Below are 20400 nucleotides of genomic sequence, written 5' to 3'. Positions count from 1 at the left end.
ACCTCCCTGGGCAGCCCATTCCAGTGCCTGACCACTCTTTCAGAAAAGCAGAATTTCCTAACGTCCAGCCTAAATCTCCCCTGGCGCAGCTTGAAGCCATTCCCTCTGGTCCTATCACTGGTTACACAAGAGAAGAGGCCAACCCCCAGCTCACTACGCCCTCCTTTCAGGTAGTTATAAAGAGCAATCAGGTCTCCCCTGAGCCTCCTCTTCTCCAGGCTGAACAATCCCAGCTCCTCCAGCCGCTCCTCATAAGCCCTGTGCTCCAGACCCCGTACCCACTTTGTTGCCCTTTTTTGAACCCACTCCAGGGCTTCAATGTCTTTCTTGCAGTGAGGGCCCCAAACAGTACTCACAGTACACAGACACAGTACTTCAGGTGTGACCTCACCAGAGCTGAGTACAGAGGGACGATCACTTCCCTTTTCCTGCTGGCAACACCGTTCCTGATGCAAGCCAGGATGCCATTGGCCTTCTTAGCCACATGGGCACACTGCTGGCTCATGTTCAACCGAGCATCAATCAATGCCCCCAGGTCCACTTCCTCTACATAGTCTTCCAGCCACTCTGGCCCAAGCCTGTAGCGTTGCCTGGGGTTATTGCCTGGCCAAAGTGCAGGACCTAGCATTTGGCTTTGTTGAACCTCATCCCATTGGCTTCAGCCCATCTACCCAGCCTGCTCAGATTCCTCTGTAGTGCCTTGCTACCCCCCAGGCAAATTGACACTTCCAGCCAACTTGGTGTCATCTGCAAACTTGCTGAAGGTGCACTTGATGCCCTCATCCAGGTCATCAATAAAGACATCGAGAAGGACAGGCTCCAGCACTGACCCCTGGGGAACACCACTTGTGACCGGTCGCCAGCTGGATTTAGCTCCATTCACCACTACTCTTTGAGCCCGGCCCTCCAGCCAATTCCTTACCCAGCCAAGAGTGTATCTGTCCAAGCCACGAGCTGCCAGGTTCTGCAGGAGAATATTGTAGGAGACAGCGTCAAAGGCTTTGCTGAAGTCTAGGTAGACAACATCAACAGCCTTTCTCTCATCTAACAGATGGATCACTACATCATAGAAGGAGATCAGGTTGGTCAAGCAGGACCTGCCCTTCATGAACCCATGCTGCCTAGGCTTGATCCCCTAGTTGTCCCACACATGCCACTTGATCTTCCTCACGACAATCTGCTCCATAACCTTCCCTGGCATCAAGGTCAGGCTAACAGGCCTGTAGTTCCCTGCATCCTCCTTACAACTCTTCCTGTAGATGGCAGTCATGTTGGCAAGTCTCCAGTCTTCTGGGACCTCACCAGTCAACAAGGACCACTGATAGGTAATGACAAGCGGCTTGGCTCTCACCTCTGCCAGTTCCCTCAGCACTCTCAGGTGAATCTCGGGGAAATGGTTTTAAGTTGAGGGAGGGGAGATTTAGGTCGGACATCAGGGGGAAATTCTTTACCCAGGGAGTGGTGAGGTACTAGAACAGGCTGCCCAGAGAGGTTGTGGATGCCCCGTCCTTGAAGGTGTTCAAGGCCAGGTTGGAGGGGGCCCTGGGCAGTCTGGTTTAGCATTTAATGTGGAGGTTGGTGGCCCTGCATGTGGCAGGGGGATTGGAGATTCATGATCCTTGAGGTCCCTTCCAACCCTGGCCATTCTGTGATTCTGTGAATGTCATCTGGCCCCATGGACTTATGACAGGCCAGCTGGAGTAGTAGGTCACTGACTGTGTCCTCCTGAATCATGGGGGGTTCAGACAAGAGTCTGAACTTCAATAAACATGCAGATGTCTGACAATCTGCAAAAGAGACAACTTTCAGAGAACTTCCAGCAGAAGCATCTTAGCTGATCACAACATGGAAACTGTCATTTCACACCACAGTGGAAGTACCTGAGCACCAGAGACCATTAGGGTTACCCTGGATGATAAACAGAAAGTCAAGATTCCAAAGTGGTTTCAGTGCTCATTAAAAGCATTTCCCATGTTATCAGAAATCCCTTTTCTTATTTTATATTAACAGAATGAGTCTTAGCATTCCATTTTATTTGTTCATTAATGAATGAGGCTTTGTATTCCATTTGATTCATTTGTCAATGATTAAGTCTCATCATGTCCATTAACTAGAATCATCTATGTACCAAATGGTCACCAAATGGTACTGCAGACAGTATTTTGAAGACTTTGCCTGTGTCTTCACAGGCAATCCACTGAAGGATTTACCTTGTTTACATGTCTCAAGATTCATTCTGAAAGTGGAAGCTTCCTTTTCAAACTTTTTCCAACTGATTTCAACCTTTTTTTTTTTTAATATCACCCACATTTCTCTTCCCCAAGGACACATAGGTCGTGGCAGAGCATACATATAGAAATAGAGTAAGAAAAGTCCTTTTGCAGTTGTTACCCTGAAACCCAGTCAAATGACAGGAGCAGCAAAAAATAAAATGAATTAGCATACTGTAAATTACATTAGTCTTAGATTTTCAGGTTAAAAAAAAAAACACAAGTTATTGATTTGATTAAAACAATATAAAGTTGATAGGTAGATTGGACATTGTGCTTGTTTATTATTTTTTGCTTTGTTGGTTTTTAGGGGGGTAGCTGTGGTACTTCAGTACTCTAGTCAGAGAAGGAGAAATGGGAGCATGTGAATACTCTCAACTTTCTTTAGGGATGCACAGAAATGTGCTTGAAGGGGACCGAGAGAAAGTGATTTGTTTTATAGCACAAACTTTCACATGCATCCTACTTTAAAATTATGTATCTAAACGTAACATCCATAGTAATCAACAAAAAAATGCAGATCTAGTCAACAAGGCTGATCTTATTGCCATATCACTGATGCTGAGGTCATGCACATGCCGACTTGAACAGAAAATCCAAACTCATAAGCTGCAGAAGACAAACTGCTTGAGAACATTGATACCTCTCTTACAAAATGCCATCAGATCCTGACAGTCAAACTCGGACATGCAAGGTAAAATGTTTCAATCTCTGCATCCCTCTGGTCTGTCTGCAGTGAAATGTACAAAACAATCCTCAGTAAACAGTCTTCTCATCACTCCAGCCTGGGTTGAATTTTAATCAAGGTCCTTTAAATGCCATTGAACAAATCCATATACTATGGATTGCTTCTTGTATGTCTCTCGCCAACCTCTATTTGGAGGGTCATTTATTATTTTTAGCAAATCAAAACAATCAAAAGAAATTGTACAAATTACAGCACATCTTGAAGCAGGGCACAGTCATTTCTGGTGATTTGCTATCATATATGAATGAAGCTATTATTCCTGTACAATGACACAGTACATGCATCCCTGTGTTAGTCACACAAGAGAAGCAGCTAGATTTATCTCATGATTAAGCACCAGTTAAGTTTTCAGGCCATACCCATGTTAAACTTGGATTATACAATTCACGTACTGGACACTAACGATAACCATAGAATAGGCATTTGAGAAAAGCTCTCATCTGAATAGCGCTAAAGAGCCCATGTTTCTAAAGGAATGATACATGCATGATGGAAACATTAAATTTGCTTCTAAACTGTGGGTTTTTTTGTTTTTTACAAAACCATCCCAGAGACTCTGTACTTCAGTTATCAAACCAGTAGTAATGATCCCAGCAGAGACACAGGCTCAGGAAAAACTCATTAGGAAGTGGTGGTGAGGAGGGAAAAGTGGTCCTCATTTTCCTGCTCTGTTCTGCAAGGAACTGTATTTGGGAAGTATAAGCCAGTAGACTGCTGATGCTACGTTTTTTTCCCCCATCTCCCATAGATGAGTCAATTAATCAAACTTTGCCTACTGCCTGTCAAAAGCCTGTGTCCTCTTGGCGAATACAAAAAAAATGAAATATGCTCTTCCTCCATCTGTATGCTGTCCCTTAGTTAAGGATTTGTTCCAGTCATTTAGGGAAAACATTATTTTAGAGTGGTTTAACAGCTTTACTAAAGTCTCCTCTTCTGTGTCATCCCCTCCCTGCCTGTCAGGTGCTCTGCTTGTTTAAAGGCATTCCCCTAAAGAGAGGTGTAGTATTAAACCAGCATCTAAGCAACCGTCCTTGAAGCCATATGGGGCAGTGATTCGCAACCCTGACACCTTCCTACAAACTGCTGCCCATAGGTTTGGAGCAAGTGTCATGAGAGCCATCCTGCAACTTCTCCAATTAATTGGGGAATGAACAAATCTTTGTTCCATGACTTTGATGAGTCAAATTATTGCATTTCGAGTTCCTTGCAGACAGAGGTCAAGGCTAAGCCTTCAGTATTCTTCTCCTGACTTCCATCCCTGCCACTGACCAGGCAGCCAAAGCAAAGAGGTCCAGAAGGAGCAAAGGACAATTAATCAGAAAGTCTGTGTCCCAAACCCCAATTCCTCTCTGTCACAGAGACAACAAATTAGACACAGATTTTTACATTTTCCTTTCTGTAAAAAAGTTAATATCAACAGAATATTGCACTCTGGTATCCAAAAAGATCACTACATGCATACAAGGCACTAATCTTATGAAAGCAAGCAATATTCAGTATTCAATCCTGCTGCAATATAACTCAAATCGATGGAGTTCAAAGGCAAAGGTACCATGCCCAGACTTTGCAACCAGCCTTCAGAATTTCAGAGTGAATGGATAGTCTCATGGCTACCAACTTTTGCAGTTCTTCAGGCTCAAACAGGGATAGTCAAAGCAGATCTTTCAAGAAACGCACATATGAGGAAAAAAAAAAAAAAAAAGTCTCCTTGTCTCTGCATGCCAAAATAACTTTTTAAGTTGAAAAGAACATCATGTGAGAAAATGTTGTTTTTCTTCTGCCATTAAAATTACAGGTACCTGCATCCATGATGGGAAACAGCTGCACATATTCTTAGTAGACTAAAGAAATATTTTTTGAGAAACATGCTGAATAGTCTTCCCAGAAGAAAATAAAGCAAGAAACAAAGCAGAAGTTTTCCTTACAACTTGAAAAGCCTGAGGAGCTGGATTTGTACACAACTGGACCTCAAATCTGCTGAAAGCTGGATATGCTTCTTTGTTCAGTTGTCAATGGTGTGCGGTTAGTCAACATGTAATTGGCACCAATTGCTCCTGGAAGGTATCCAAATAATAAAAATTAAAATATATATATATATATATTTTATATAAAACAACCACATCCTTTGGGATGCTTCACAAAGGTTTTGGGGAAGAAGTGTGGAGTTCCAGTGAGTCATCCAGTCACAAGCAAGGTGTGAAAAAGGCTACACGTAGAAATTTTGGAAGATTTATGTCAGGAAAAGAAAATACAGGCTACGGCCATTGCTGCTACCGGTCACTCAGGCCAAAAGAAGCTCAGGACAAATAGTCACCCGACAAGGAGTCCAGAGTCTATTGAAATCAATGGAAAAATCTACTACTTCCTATCATCTGTTCCACACACCTCTGAATTTTGCTCTGTGATTGACTGTTCTTTTACAGAAGTTATTTATTTCATATTATGATTTGATGAAATGCTAAAAATGACCAGTTGTTGAATATTACAAATTCAACCAATTCCCAGAACGCTCTTGTTTGGGATTAGTTTCTGAATTAGGTTCAGACTAAGCATTTTTAGTTCTATTTTTATTTGCATTGAAATAGATGCTTCAGTGTTTTTAGCTGTTTGAGCTGCAGCTGTTGCCATAGAGTACTTCACTGCAGCATGAGCAAGAGTTGAATTCAATGTTATTATTTGGAAAGTTGTTTTTCCCCCCCCCCCCACAACTCCCCTGCATATAGATTTTTTTTCCTAACAGTTCCCACAGTGTTTATGAGAGAATCAAAATGGTCTCGATTAAGTTCCTCAGTCCAAGCATACTGAAGTGAAGATATCCTCACACTTGTATTTGTGAAGATATTTTGGCTGTGGCTGAAGCCAATAAGCCACATTTGATTTCATTTAAAGTTGTATCCCGTCCTAATTTTGATTTGCCAGACTATTTCTAAATAAAGTAATTTTCTTTGGAAATCATAGCCTACAGTATCAACTAACAAAGAAATTTCTAATTAGAGGATCCACATCCTCCATAGTCATAACCTCTGGAGATTTGAAAAACATACAGGCAAACAAGGCATTCTAATTATTCCATGCCCTAGCGTTTAGGCAGCATCCTTCAACTCATGGTGATGAGTTTTGTGAAGTGAAGTTTCCCAGTTCAACTAAATCAGAATGTTGGAAGTGGAAGAAATTGCTACTTCCATTTGTCTAAACGTGAAAGCCTTTTTTCTTTAGGGAAGTCAATGTACCTTTAATGAAATTTAATGGCAGAGAATGCCACATGAATTAGACGAACTACATACTGAATATGACAGCTCAATTTCAAACCTCTCTTTTACTTTTTTCAGTTGTTTGTCTTCCCTCATGCACACTGTACTCAATTCCGTCCCCACATGCACGATATTGGTGAGGATACTGAAATGCATTAAATAATTCAGAATAGCTAAAGGTAATATTTTTCTGGTCAAGTAGATAATTGTAGTGGTTCTCAAAATGTTAATTTTTGACAGAGAAAGAGCATATTCCGTGGTTCTTCCCACTTCATAAACTGGCTGATAAGTTCCTTGAAACATCTAAGCAAATACATTCATCAAATAAGGTAATTGAACAGGAACAAGATTTTGGTTTTTGGAAAAATCAATACTAGAAGGAAAAGTTAGCCTTTCATCCCAAATAGACTACAGGTTCACGTAGGCACTACTCTTAGAGATTTTCTGTGAAAGAATTGTTTCCATTTACTCTTTGACTTTCGGTTTCTCCGAGTTATTCTTCTAAATGATAGTTCTCTGGTAGCAAAACAGGATGATTCCCATTTGTCATCTTGATTACACAATGTATGCGAGGAATTAATTTTACAATGTAATATTGACTAAAATATTAATAGAAAGTGATGACAAGAACCAATCCAAAATAGCAACATGCTTTTTTTTTTTTTAATTAGCCCTGTAGTTTCCACCATTAAATAGCCTGCTCCCTTTAATTAGATTCTAGCTGTCGCAGAGCTGGGAGTCAAGAAGGGAAAAGAACCTTTCAAAGCATTAACATCTCAAACTCTGCAACACATTTTAGGAGTCAGCGCTGCACAGTAATTCATTATGCATATGTAAAACTTTGCAGAAGATCACCGATCAGTACCAGAGTCTAGTTTCTTTAGCCTCTGAGTTGAGAATTAGAGCATGGCATATAAGGAATTTTCACCTGAAGTTTAAGATGCCTGTATACATAGGAGTTTAATTTATTATTCTAATGACTTTCACAGCTTGAGATTCTCACTGGGAGACATGCCTGTATGCATTTAATAAGGCTGCAGAGATTGGGACTATTCCTGAAGGACTTTCTGAATCATTTCCAAAGCATCTTTTTATAGCTAGCAAAGTATAAATTATGTAAAAAAGCATTTAGATAGATATCATCAAATGTATTTGACTGTTAACCCCTTTTTGTTAGATTAATCTATAAACCTGAAAAAAAATTCACTTTTAGCATTCCAAAGCCATGCTCTCATATTTAGATGTGAAGATGTAATCATTCAAGTAGCTGGAGCATGGGGAGGCAGGGGTAAATCTTCATGCTGTTCTCATTTGCTCCCCAGAGACCTAAACAGCACGTTCATGAAAAATCTTCTGTCCTCTTACTGCAATGTCTGTAACCCACAAACATAATTCACAATCCCCAGGCCTTAGATTTCTGGAAATCCAGTAAAAAGATCTGATCCACTCTCCTAGTAAATGGACATTTATATCTGCTCTTCTTTCTAGGATTACATAATCCTAGTTCTTTGCAGATACAGGAATGGAAAAGAAATGTTCCCATGATCCGTATAAATCATACAGTAGCAGAGACTAAAGAGACCTAATGGCAGAAAGCAGAGTTCCAATTAAACCACATACTTCAACCCCCCCCACAGATAACAAAAGATCAGTGTTGATGCAACAGTTCTCTGTTTCTTTTCATGAAGTATATTTCATCATCTCTTCAGAGTTCATATACCATGGCAGTGAATATTAAATATTCATACAGAGAGGAAGAGTGTGAGATTCTTTAGACTACCTACCAAAGACTAACTCCAAGTCAAAAATCTTTCTTCTCCTCACTAGACAGTTAGAAACAACACACCATGCATTGCTGCCAGTCAAAATACTCAAAGAATTGTACACATACAGTTTCAGTGCCCTTGAAGCTAGACACAAGATCATTCAGCCTCAAACATGAACTACAGTTTGACCGTAATACAGATTCAGAGCTGCATTCCCTCTTCCTCAGCCATCTCTAATTATGAGTAACTTTGATTTGCTTTTTAGCTCAGTCAACAGACAAGCTGGGTACAAGCACTTCTCACATCATGGCAGAGGATAACATAATAACATACACACATCCTAAGTGCTCTCTTCCTCCTCACACCTTTACTTCAGTTTTTCAAACCATGCCCAAAAGTAGAGATCACAGAATCACGGAATGACCAGGGCTGGATGGGACCTCAAGGATCATGAATCTCCAACCCCCCTGCCACATGCACGGCCACAATCACATTAAAACATCGACAAGAACGTTCACTACTTCTTCCTCATCAAGAATGGCTGTACGATTCTAATTATTACAGAGGCATTTTGTCAGTTCACCACTATAAATGGCCAGTTTTCATACACACCAGCTAAGCAGAAACAACCTGAGACTTATGAATACTTATCAGATGGTGTGAAAGACACCGGTATCACACTGCTGTCTGACTCAATAGCAAGGGACTTCTGGGTGTCATCTGGGAATGAAAGGATGCTGTCATTATTCCAAGAGGAGAAAAAGAACCAAAGGAGGCTCCCTGTGAAAGCAGTCCAACGATACAACATTTTGATTAGAATACATGACACCAAGAAATTGTCTGCTGGCAACCACACATTTTCCAATTACAACAAGATACAATAAATAGGAATTCCTTTTCAAATGCTGAGTCTACTGGGAAATTTCTGAAACCTCAAGTTTCATAAGACTAAGGCCTCTAGAGCTGAAGAAAAAAGGGAGAGAGCATTTGCAGCAAAAAAAAGTTTTTTTTCCCTCACTTGTACATACATGTGCTTCCCTCCATTCGAGTCACAAGCACATGTAGGTATAGGATGAGTTACTCTACCACTGTGCAGTGGGTTTGACATGCCTGCATTCAGTTGCCTGTCTCTCTGCCTACATCCTTCTCATATTTTATGGATATCTTTTGTACTCACATTTTTAAAAAGGCATCACTGAATCATTTCTGTTTTGTTGGGGGTTTTAGTATGAAAACGTAACTCATACCCTTCCTTTATGAGTTTCTTTCCCTCTCAGTCAGCAACCAGACATTCCACTCTGAGATAAAGTGATTTTCCAGACTCCTAAAACAGTTGAAAGGATTCAAAAGATGTCGTTCAGCTTTATATGCCACGGGAAGTACCCAAGTCACACAGCTGGAGAGATGATCTCGCTCTAATTAATTTAACAGTATTTTAATTTAACTGTACAATGGAAACCACTTCAAATGGAAAACATGACGGGTTTGGCATGAGGAATCCAGAAACCAGGGCCTGTATCTGACTTGGGAAGCATTTGGTTGCAGTAGTATGATCACTCTCTGTGCAGGTGATCATCTCAAAAAGGTGTTAGCAACGATGCTGACGATGTCTCTCAAACAAAAAAGTCACTTGGCACCTTAAAATGTGTTTTAAAAAAGTTTCTTTTTTAGTTTGTTTGTTTTAACTTGGTACATACTTCAATGGGAAAAGTTCAAGAGTAGACTAAGAGACATTTTGTGACAAAATGTTCTACAGCTTCCCAAGCAGCTTTACCTGCAAGTCTCTCCAAGTGGTCAGTGACAGTGAAAATTGGTTCAAATGCTTACTGAGAGCCCCAGCAAGCCTGGAAACCGAAGTGACCTTGGATTAAGTTGAGTCATGGTTTGTAGAAAGCTAATCATGTACCTGCAAGTCCAAATAAAAGTAAGCACATAACAGATGGATCGAGAAAGGGGAAGGAAATCAATACTAAATACACTGCAAAATGTATTTTGTATTTTGAAATACAAACAGAAACTAGCCATGGTTCAAACTCAAATAATAGCTTCAGTGAAGGAAGGATTTCAGCTGCTCATTACAGAAATACTTAACTTAGAAAATGTTAAGCTTTTCTCCACATTTTCCAATGAACTTTTTGACAGTTCACTTGAAAGTGACATTGTTCAAGTATTAAAAAACCAAACACCCAGAAGTAAGCAGCTGTTTGGTTTTTTTTTTTACTGTTATTTCGTTGTTCATTTCATTATTTTTATTTTCAATCTAAACATCTTTGAGTTAAGGGGGAAATATAATTAATCATGATGGAAAGCTTTAGACTTATTTGCTTCAGCGTACATCAATTTTTCAGCCAATTCTCCCAGATTAGGAAGCCCAGTGCATATCCAGCTCTGCAGGTAACACCTCACCCCTGATCTCCGCTGAGCCACTTGCTATATGGCTCCAGGCAGCCTTCCTCGTGGAGGTGGCACTCAGACACACGTGAGCTTCTGAAGAGGCAGAATGATTTCAGGAGTTGTACGTGACTTGGCTTTAACCGCCCAGATTTGTGACCAGCAGCTTGTAATGAGTGAGTGTCCAAGAGGGAGCAGCCCCAAGTGCACCCTCAAGCAGGAGGCACCCGACCCTAGGACCTCATCTAAAAGAAATATCACTGTTTTATCAGGTCAGTACTCCAATGCTCTTGGGAAGCCACTCAGATGGGAAATGTAATTTTTCTCTGAGAGCCAAGCTCAAAAAGTCTAAAACTCAGGTGCTGTGTGGGAGTCAAAACCCCAACCTTCACTTCAGCTCCATTTTGCTGCATCCTAGAAGTACACTGGTATAAAAAAACCGCACAGCTGACCTGTGCAATACTCCCCAAAGGTACCCAAATGAGAACAGCTCTAAGGGTTCAGCAAAAACAGTCCAGATGTTTCCCCTATGGAAAGCTGTGCTGCTCTCAAAATACTGCTCACTTCTCCCAGTCTGCAGCCATGTGGGTGAGTGCTGAAAGCCTTTATCAGGGCTATTCATACAGACAAGGTGGACAGCCTTGTGCAAGCATGGCCATGTTATAGTCCATGGTACATAGACTCTATTCATTGTTTTATGAAGCATCACATACATCCTTGATACTAAGGAATACACAGCAATAGCAGAAGCAATACCTTTAAAAATTAAGAAGTTGTATTGATCCTACACTTATATTTGATTACAACTAGGCAGGTACACTTTTAGGCAAGAAGTTCTCTCCAAACAGAGCTCACCTCCAAAAGGCAGAGTTATAGCTGTTACTAAAAGATAGCCCATTACATCTTTGTGTGGACACACACACGCACAAATTATATTCTGTGACCAAATCAGCCCTTGCAAATATGTTCATCTAAAAAATTAACTGCTTGTAATTGAATTTTGGATTTTCCTTTTTATGAACTCTCCCAAAGGTGTGTTAAATTCCAGCCGGATGCATTAGTTTTAGTGCCATTCTCTCAATCTCTTTGCAACACACTTTATTACTGTGCATCATAAATAAATTCTATTGTAAAGCAAATGCAAAATGAAAACCTTCAGTGGCACAATGCAGATATCAGGCATTCAAGTAAATTAAAAGACCTGGTGCTCCTGATAGAAAACATACAAACAGCAAACCAAAACAAAAAAAAAAAAAAACAAAAAAGAAAGGGGGGGGGGGGGGGGGGGGGGGAGGAAATGGGAAATGGAAAGGAAACTCTTTTACATCAGAAAGTTTCTTTTGTTGTGAATAAGACCAAATCAAATAGTAGAAATTCCTGCGACTCAAACTACACTATACTAATGTAGCTTCACAAGAAAGCATGTTGCTATGCTGTATAAATTATGGCTCCTTTCCTGGAGACAATAAGTGCTGAGTGTTTTGTCTGGCTATATGGACCATGAACAGTGTAGCAATTTCATAGCATTCCGTTCACACATTTAAAAAAAAAAAAACCTGCATACCATTAATATATCCTGACTAGATTAAAAATCTTGCAAATGATTTTGCCTGAAATGCCCTAGTATGAGATCTCCTTTAGGGAAATATCTTCAGCACCAATTAGTTTAATTGACAAGGAAGCCAAGAGAATAGAAGCAAAGAGACAGAGTAGACCAGGAAAAGCTCTGTTTCCACTTTTGCTGTCACATCCTGCAGTCTATTTGCTATTAGTATTTGCAGCATTCCCATCCTAACTATTTTTATTACCACCACTTTACAGATATGTTGAAACTTGAAATCATGGGAGACCAGCAGAGCAAAACTTCCTAAGGTATCAGCACCGCAGTCATGCCTGCTTTTTCTTGAAAGGACCCACTTTCATCACTTGCTGTTCCCTGAATAGCTGGTTTCAACAATTTTAGCATGCCACGATTGTTTCTCTTCACCCTCCAGGGAGAAAACAGGGAGCGAATTTAACCTCCACAGCACCATAAAAGCTGTGAAATCTTCTGCTTTCCCTCCCCCACTGCCCCACCGTGCCCTCCAGAAGAAAACCGAGCCCACAACCCAATCAGACCTGTGACACTTTAGGGCCCCTGCTCAGGGGGGAAAGAAAAAAAAAGTTGTTTCAACCTTGGGAATCATGTGGAATCCACATAATTTACTGTTTCCTGTGATTCATCAAACTTCCTTCTTCCCAAGAGTAATTGGTCACCACTTATTTATACACCACTGAGAGGCTTAACTCCAAAGGTCAGGCAAAGATTAAAAAAGGCAGATCATTTGATTAAGAAATCTGGTGGGGCATTTTGTGTGTGTGTGTGTTTAGTTTTGTTTTTCAAGTATGGAAAGAAAAACTAACATGTTCTAAGCATGCATTTAGGTTGTCAGAAAATACATGGGTTACCAGAGGTGTTGTGGAACCACACAGTGCATATAGGACGCAGAATCTTCAGCAAAGATCAGGTCTCAGTTTTAGGCAGGAGTAAGAAAACTGGGAGGATCCAACACGGCATCTCACACCAGCTTAGGAGACATTCTATGCACATATTACAAGAAAAAGTTGTTACACATATGGACTCACCGTGCCTTGACACCCATGCACATCAGAGAAGCCTCAGTGTTGAGACCGCTTCTGCAGGAAAACTGCATGAGCTTTTTTGTGTTTACATAGCAAATCGTTTGGCTCCTACAATAAAAACTTGTTTTCTTTACCATAATAACAGATAAGGAAAAGCAATTATGAAGCTAGAAGCCCAGAGGAGAGAAATAAAAACTAAAGCTAGTCCTCAAGCTCCAAGTTTCAAATCAAACTGTGATTCTAACATTAAACATTTACTCTAAATATATATGTACTTTTAATATAAAAATACTAAGAGAATTGAATGCTTTCTCTAGCTAAACTTCAGCCAAAGTCTAATTCCATCACCACTCCTTACAGCCCTATAAAACTCTGCCTACACAAAAGGGTGAAGCAATGTACTACATGCTTGACTATGTTAATACCACATAAACTGCAGAATCCAGTTTGTGTCAACAATTAATTACCTTTGTTAAAGTTTTGAGCAATTGAATGCCATAAAAACACCAATCAAAAGGAAAGATTAAAGATATAAGCTTAAATACACCTATAGCAGTATACATGAGAATACAGCACGTGCCACGGTGCACATTAACAGAGGAATTTCAGTCTATGCCAGAACTAGAAAACACAGCCTAGCTCTTGTTTTAAGATATAACAGCAGTATATCAAACTTATTTCATTATTAATAACAGAAAAATAAACTAATAGAATCTAAGATGATTTTTGTAGAACAACCATGTCTTTTCTAAACCTCTTACAGATTCCAAAGATCTACTTTATGGGAAGCAAAGGAATTCCAAACATCCTTGTGGGGCACTGCCTCAGGCATTAACTAAAATTCCCACCGTGATGGAGGGAAAGAGGAAAAGAAAAAGGAACAGAAGAAAAAAAAAAAAAAGTACATATGCACACTGATGCATATAATATGCATTTTTATGTGTGTGTATAAATATGTGTATTTTTTCTCACAACAAACAAGATGCAGTCAACTACATTTCAGATGACAAAACCAGATGGAATTAAATGCAAAGACTATTTAGTACTTCAATTTATTATTTGATTATTTGCAGCAAAACGGCACATGCAGAAATCTCTGAAGATTTAGGGAAAGAAATCATAAATAATTGGTTTTGTTCATACATTAGGGTTTTGTTTTGCTTTTTTTACATTCTTGATTTTAGAATGTGTTAGGAAGTATTTGAGATAAAAAAACAATCATAAACAGGAATCTGAGACAAAGCTTTCCCTTTTACAGCTAAAATACTTCAGGGTTTCTCTGCTTTTGTTTTGCCATGTACCTGCCTAACACTGGTCAGATGTATGGTCAAGATCATAGCCATTTTTTCAAATTAGTTCAAAGTACTCCTTCTACTCCAAATTAATCATTTTAATTATGCTGTCAACAGCTGCATCAGGGCTTCAAATCAAATCTGTTCCATTAATGAGATCCTGTTGCTATACATTTTTTACCCAATACCCTTTTAAATAGCTAAACTACATGTTAGAAGATTCTATTATAGGCTGGGCTTCACATGGACAGTCATTTTAAATAATTTATAGTATATAATCTGAATTTTCATACAGGGATGGAAAAAATTCTCCTGGTAGTTCTGTCTTGGAAAGACAGGAATTTTTATGCCTTTCATTGGAATTCTCAAAAATTAACAGGGAAATCAGTTTTGAGGGAAGGACAAGAGAGAAAGAAGACAAAGAAAACTCGCCAGGATAATTTACTCCTTCCCTTTTCTGCTCTCTTTGATGAGATGTGCTGCTTCCTCTTCCTGCCTTTGCTTCAGCAAAACTGTTCTAAATTGGTAGAATTTTGACGCAACAAAAATATGTAACAGGAAGGTCACGATTTTGTTCTGCTTCCCCACATCTACCGTGTTCCTTTAAAGCTTTCAAAAGAGCCTATAGACAAGACTGTCAGGTAAAATTCACAGAACAAAAGAATGCAAATTGCCACCTATTACCTCCCAGGCACATTTCAAATAACCGAAAGTAGTCTAGATAAATGATAAGATCCCAGTCAATAGCTCATTTCTGCTATAACTCACCACACAGTCCTGAAAGGAAATACACTGCAGTTAAGCCAGCACTGATTACTGGACAAGAAAAATACAGTTACCTTTTAACCGTGGCATAGTAACATTTACAGATCAAAAACACATTATTAAACTCCCTGACTCACCGTGGTTCATGTCTGCTCAGAAATATTTCTCAAAATCTAACATTTCTAACAATGCAGCCCCTCAGAGCAGGAATATGGAATACCTCTGGTTTCCTCTCTTACTTTAGCTTCCATAAATCCCATCTGCCACTCCATGCAGCCAAATACAGAAGGTAACACTTTTCTGAAACGGATTCTTAAGGTTACACCCTTCGACCTGCCACTGCACTAGGTTCCTACAGGCACAGTGCCTTGAACACATACTCTTCACCTTTGGGCAACTAAATCCTTGTCCTAATTTTCAAAAACCAATGAAGACTCAGCAGTTTCTAGTCACTGCACAGGAACTACCGGGGCGTTGGCAGGTTTGAATATCAGTCTGTTTATTTGAGTTCCTTAAGAGAAGTCTGGGATGCCGAATTTTACACAGCCATTTTTGAAGAAAACAGCTTTAGTCAGGCTTTTTGCCCGAAGTTTGGCCAAGCAACTTGCTCCTTAAAATGAGAGGCTGTGACACTGGGACCTGGAGATGGCTGGCAGCAGTAGGTGGTAACACCAGAGAGGCTTGCCAAAAACTCACAGTCAGTGGATGAGGTGAGTGCACCATAGCTGCTCCCCAAACCCTGGCACGCTACAAGCAAGCAGACAACAGCCGAAAATCAGTTTAAAGCATGTGAAAGGCAGAACTTCACACTACAACAGCAAGCTCATGGCATCTGCTGCTGCGAAAGGCCAGAGGCAGGTGGCACGAGGATGATGAGAAACAGGTCAGAAGCTATCGGTTAACTGACCCCTAGGCACATCACAAAAGCAACGAGCAGAGATGCCCCCACCCTGTGTCAAATCCAAAGGCTGAGAACACTGGGGCAATCCAACGGGCCAGGCATGCACTGCTGCCACCCCTGAAATGGCCTAGCAGTTCTGCAGGGTTTCCAGCCTAACCCAAAAGGGCATTTCAGCTTCCTTATGCAGAAGTGGCTGAGAGAAACACAGTAAGCAGCTAGAAAAATGTCAAACTTTCAAAGCTGCCCTGCAATAAGCACCATCTGCTAGAAGCAAGGACGTGAACATACTTTGCTCAGTTTCTGACCCATTTGCCCTTCAGTGTCAGAAGGATACAGTAGAGAGTGGAGCCCTGAGAGCAACAGGGGCATCTCTCCTCTGCACTCAGCTCCATTTTGCACAAACTACTCACAGACCTTGGAGCAGAGGAGAGCAGCAAGAAGCAGGCATCACTCAGAGCACTTCTGATGCTGAGAAAACAAAGTAGTAAGAGCCACGACCAGAAAGCAGAAAGCAAAGCGCAACACTCCCTTCTGTATTTGATGCTGTCACTGTTATTGCCCTGTAGCAATGTTGACATTACTGAAGTGATTCATCAGTGCTGTCCAGAACAAACCAGCACCTACTGAGATGTCCTGAGACTCAGAGTTACTTATGCAAATGCAGGGGCACAGTATTAGATCCAACCAATTTGCCAAGTTCCAGTATTTAAATCAAGACCAGGGTTTTGGTCACTGGATATAGAATCAGAACAACTGGCAGTTCACTACAAGAAAGCTCATTATCTTAAGGTCAGATCTTCTCTTTTTGTGTTTTAAGTAGTCCCTTGGAAAATGTCTTATTTGGTGAGGCAAGTGACAAGAAGCAAAGAAGGGGAAAAGTAGAACGGTCAGGAATCCACTTTGGTTACTAGCTTTTGAAAAATACAACAATACATCTATGTATATTCAGGAAGACAAAATAGAGCAATAGCCTTATTGCTCAGATTCTATCCTAGATAAGGCAACAAGAAAGTTGCCTTATAAAAATGCTGCTTCGTGAATATATGTAAGAACATCCTTATTAGTATTCCCCTCATCTTTGTGTATAATACACCCCTGGCAGAACATCTGTAGAAACCAGTCCAGCATGCCATTATTCCTGATGGATCCACGTACAGATCCACCCAGGCCTGCCAGAGGGCAGGTGAAGGTGGAGGATCTGGGAAAGCCCTCTGGACAGAACATAGCACTAGCAGCAACACGAGCAGCTCCACTTCATTCAAGCTTAAAACCAGTTTCCAGCTGCTACTGCAGTGTTTTGCTCCATACTACAGTTGCTTAAGAATTATAAGTCTCTCTCATAGGAAAGGAGAACTTATCATAAGGAAAGCAGTTCTCTTGCTGAAAATACCAAGCATTTGGGTTACGTAAAGAAAGAGGTAGCTCATTTATTGTCACCAAATTTATGACTTATTTTATCAGTAATACTTGATGCGTGACAATTTTGGTATGTAAAATCAGCCAGTACCTGAATGGCTCTGAACAGCTACAAGGGAGAAAGCAATTATAGATGAGGTCAAACTCCAGGGATTTTCACAACTTTTATGCAGATCTGCAGTGTCTATTTTCATTCATAGAGTAAGTAGTGAAAACAATAATCAAGGCTGGATTTAAGTCCTTTGAATATCCCACAGGAACATGTTTTATAATGCATTGAATCTATTTAGCACTTAGAGAACATCAGTATCATCAGCCAGTTAATAATGAAGTCAATGCATTACCCATTCAAAGTAACACAGATGAATTCTGTCTGCTAGAAGTCTGGGCTTTGTTAGAACACATTTTCTACGTAAATTTTAATTGAGTAATCCCAAATATTTGTAAGATGTATTCTTTAAAGTCTGTTATTTGACTTATATTGTGCTTTATAGCAAGGTTTTAAAGAAAAAAAAAATAATTTCAATGCAGAGTCAAATGGACTAAGCATTATTTTGGCAACTTCATCTGTAAGAAATTTGTCCTTCTTCCAACTTCATAATATCTTTTTATAAGTTCTTGTAGACTAGAACTGTGCCTAGCAATTATTTAAGAAATATGACTCAAGAATCTATACATAGTCTACAAACATTACAAGAATGTTTGCAAGCAAAATATTAAAGTCTTCTGACTTTCCCCACAAAAAAGTTAGATTTCTGGATTAGTTAGATTTCAGTGATGGAAAAGAATCTTTCCCTTAAGGTTAGAAATGCAATTCAAAGGACAGGTCCTGTCATGGTTTAAGTCAAGCAGTTCTGGGCACATCTATCACACTCAGCCAATGATCCCCCTCAAAGAAAACAATTCTTGCTTTTTATTTCATCAAACCACTTTTCCCTCCAAGAGCTTCTATTGTGCCGTACTTTTGTGTAACATAAACTTCAGCAGCAACCTACATATCTCTTCCATTTTACCTGCCTTTATTGAAAAATCTCATTGGTTTCTATTCCCTTCCCTCTCCATCTCCCTCCCCCGCAACAATGTCCAGATCAGGTTTATTCCTAGATAAGTCCTTCACATCCAAACGCTGGACTTAGGTTGTGCAAAGAAATAAAGGGGTGTATGCTTCCTCCTGCTCTCAATAACAGGAGAAAAAAGCCACCTGATAAGATGAATCAGGAAACTTTTGTGCCATTTCTAATTTTAACATTCATGTTCAAGTAATGCTGATCATAGCTTTTTCTTTCCTAATTATGGTTTTGGATGAACTGTGTGATGTTTAGAGCTAGTGGAAGAACACCAAAAAAGCACAATGAGCAAGAGACATTGCTGAGAGCATAACAGGCTAACACAGCAAAACCAGTAAGTACAAGATCGAAAAAAGGAATTAAACCTATGCACCATTAAACAGTTTTTTCAGTGCAAGATATTTTCAATAAATCAGGTTTTTAACCTCTCCCAAGTTTTCCTTTGATGATCAAATAGATCACACTGATCTAATTCCATCTTCCATAATACTTCTTTGGGTATCGAGGGATAATTAATTATCTACTAAAGGAAAACTAAAATAACTGACTTGTGATTTTACTGATTATATATATGAATAACTGATTTTAAGAAGCTGTTGCAACTCTAAAAACATACACTGCTAATTCAAATTCTGATCTCAGCAAGGTAATGAAAAATAACATAATGTATCTATATACTAACATAAAGATATTCCCTTTCTCACTCTTTACAATCACTAGATACAGAGGGTAAGTTGACAAATTCCAATGTGTTTCCAAACAAGGAAAAGAAAATAGAATCAATTTCATTTTAGATGCATTTCCATCTCACAAGACTTCCTCCAAGTCTCTCTGCATTCCACAGTGTTTATGCAAATAAAAATTTAAAAGAAGCCCCAAATAGACATATACTAGAACTGGAAGTATCCTTTCACTACTAAAAGGACCAGAGAAGTAAGATTGAAAGAAAAAAAAAAAAAAAGCAAATTTAAAAAAAAAAAAAAAAAAAAAAAAACAAAGTGTTCTCCAGAAAAAAAGCTTCCAGAAATGAGCTTCATCTGAGCCGTTCTAAGCCTACATATATGCAGATTCACACTGAGGATTACTGCTCCCAGCACACCTGCACACAGCTCCAAAAGCCCCTACGTAACGGCTTAATTGAATGAGTTACACTTACTAGCTTTTAACAAAGCAACTATCGATGCATTTACACACCCCAAAATTCTATGAGATCCAACAGATGATTTCTCAATTATCAGGCACACATTATTTTTTCCTGAACTTCTATTTTTTTGTTGTTGTTGTTGTTGCTTTTCGTGTCATTTGCTAGCACCATTGGTTGCTTTCTTTTTTTCATTTTCCTATAATTATTCTTCAGAGTTTTCGATACTATTAAACTTGCCACCTAAGTGCAAACTTAAAAAAGAAAAACCTGTGCCTGAGGTAGATAACAAAGTTCAGAACAATAATTTATAGCATACTCTAGAAAAAGTAAGGCCACAGTGCACCTAGAATACAGGTTAGCTAAACTGAGCATCTTCCAGGAGATCACTAAATTAGGGGAGAGTAATGAGAGTTTAGCATTGCCAAGAGGAGTCACTTCTAGGAATTAAGGCATAATGAGTATGTTACACTTGGTGTTACAGCTAGGAAGATTTTCGTGGTGACAGCAGGACAAGAAACAAACAAGGAAGGAATGCTCACCTGTATCCAAAGATAGAGGTTTTCAGTGAAGACTCCACAGAGGAGACATCTCCAGAAAGAGATCCTTCCCCAATTGCAGTCAGCCCTTAAATGGGGCCTAGGAGGGGTCGAGACAGGCTCCTGGTCACACAATTGCCTTCACCTGTGCTCCATGGCTGACTCAATCCTTGCCTCAGGTGATCAATCAATGGTTCGGGCCGTGACTCAACAGTTCAATACACGAGTGTA

General features: G+C 39.7%; 1 protein-coding gene and 1 long non-coding RNA gene across 2 annotated transcripts in view; both read right to left on the bottom strand.

The window, feature by feature from the left end:
- Nucleotides 1–20400, bottom strand: part of RBMS3 (RNA binding motif single stranded interacting protein 3) — a 687926-nt gene that overhangs the window by 368538 nt on the left and 298988 nt on the right.
- LOC125696477 (uncharacterized) lies at nucleotides 1644–20219 on the bottom strand. Its single transcript, XR_007378349.1, has 3 exons — nucleotides 20173–20219; nucleotides 4944–5072; nucleotides 1644–3000 (listed from the first exon to the last, which is right to left on the bottom strand). It is a non-coding gene; the product is annotated as an uncharacterized LOC125696477 (long non-coding RNA).

This window comes from Lagopus muta, chromosome 7, assembly GCF_023343835.1.
Source record: "Lagopus muta isolate bLagMut1 chromosome 7, bLagMut1 primary, whole genome shotgun sequence".
Taxonomy (NCBI): domain Eukaryota; kingdom Metazoa; phylum Chordata; class Aves; order Galliformes; family Phasianidae; genus Lagopus; species Lagopus muta.
This window is presented reverse-complemented; position numbering and strand designations above follow the sequence as displayed.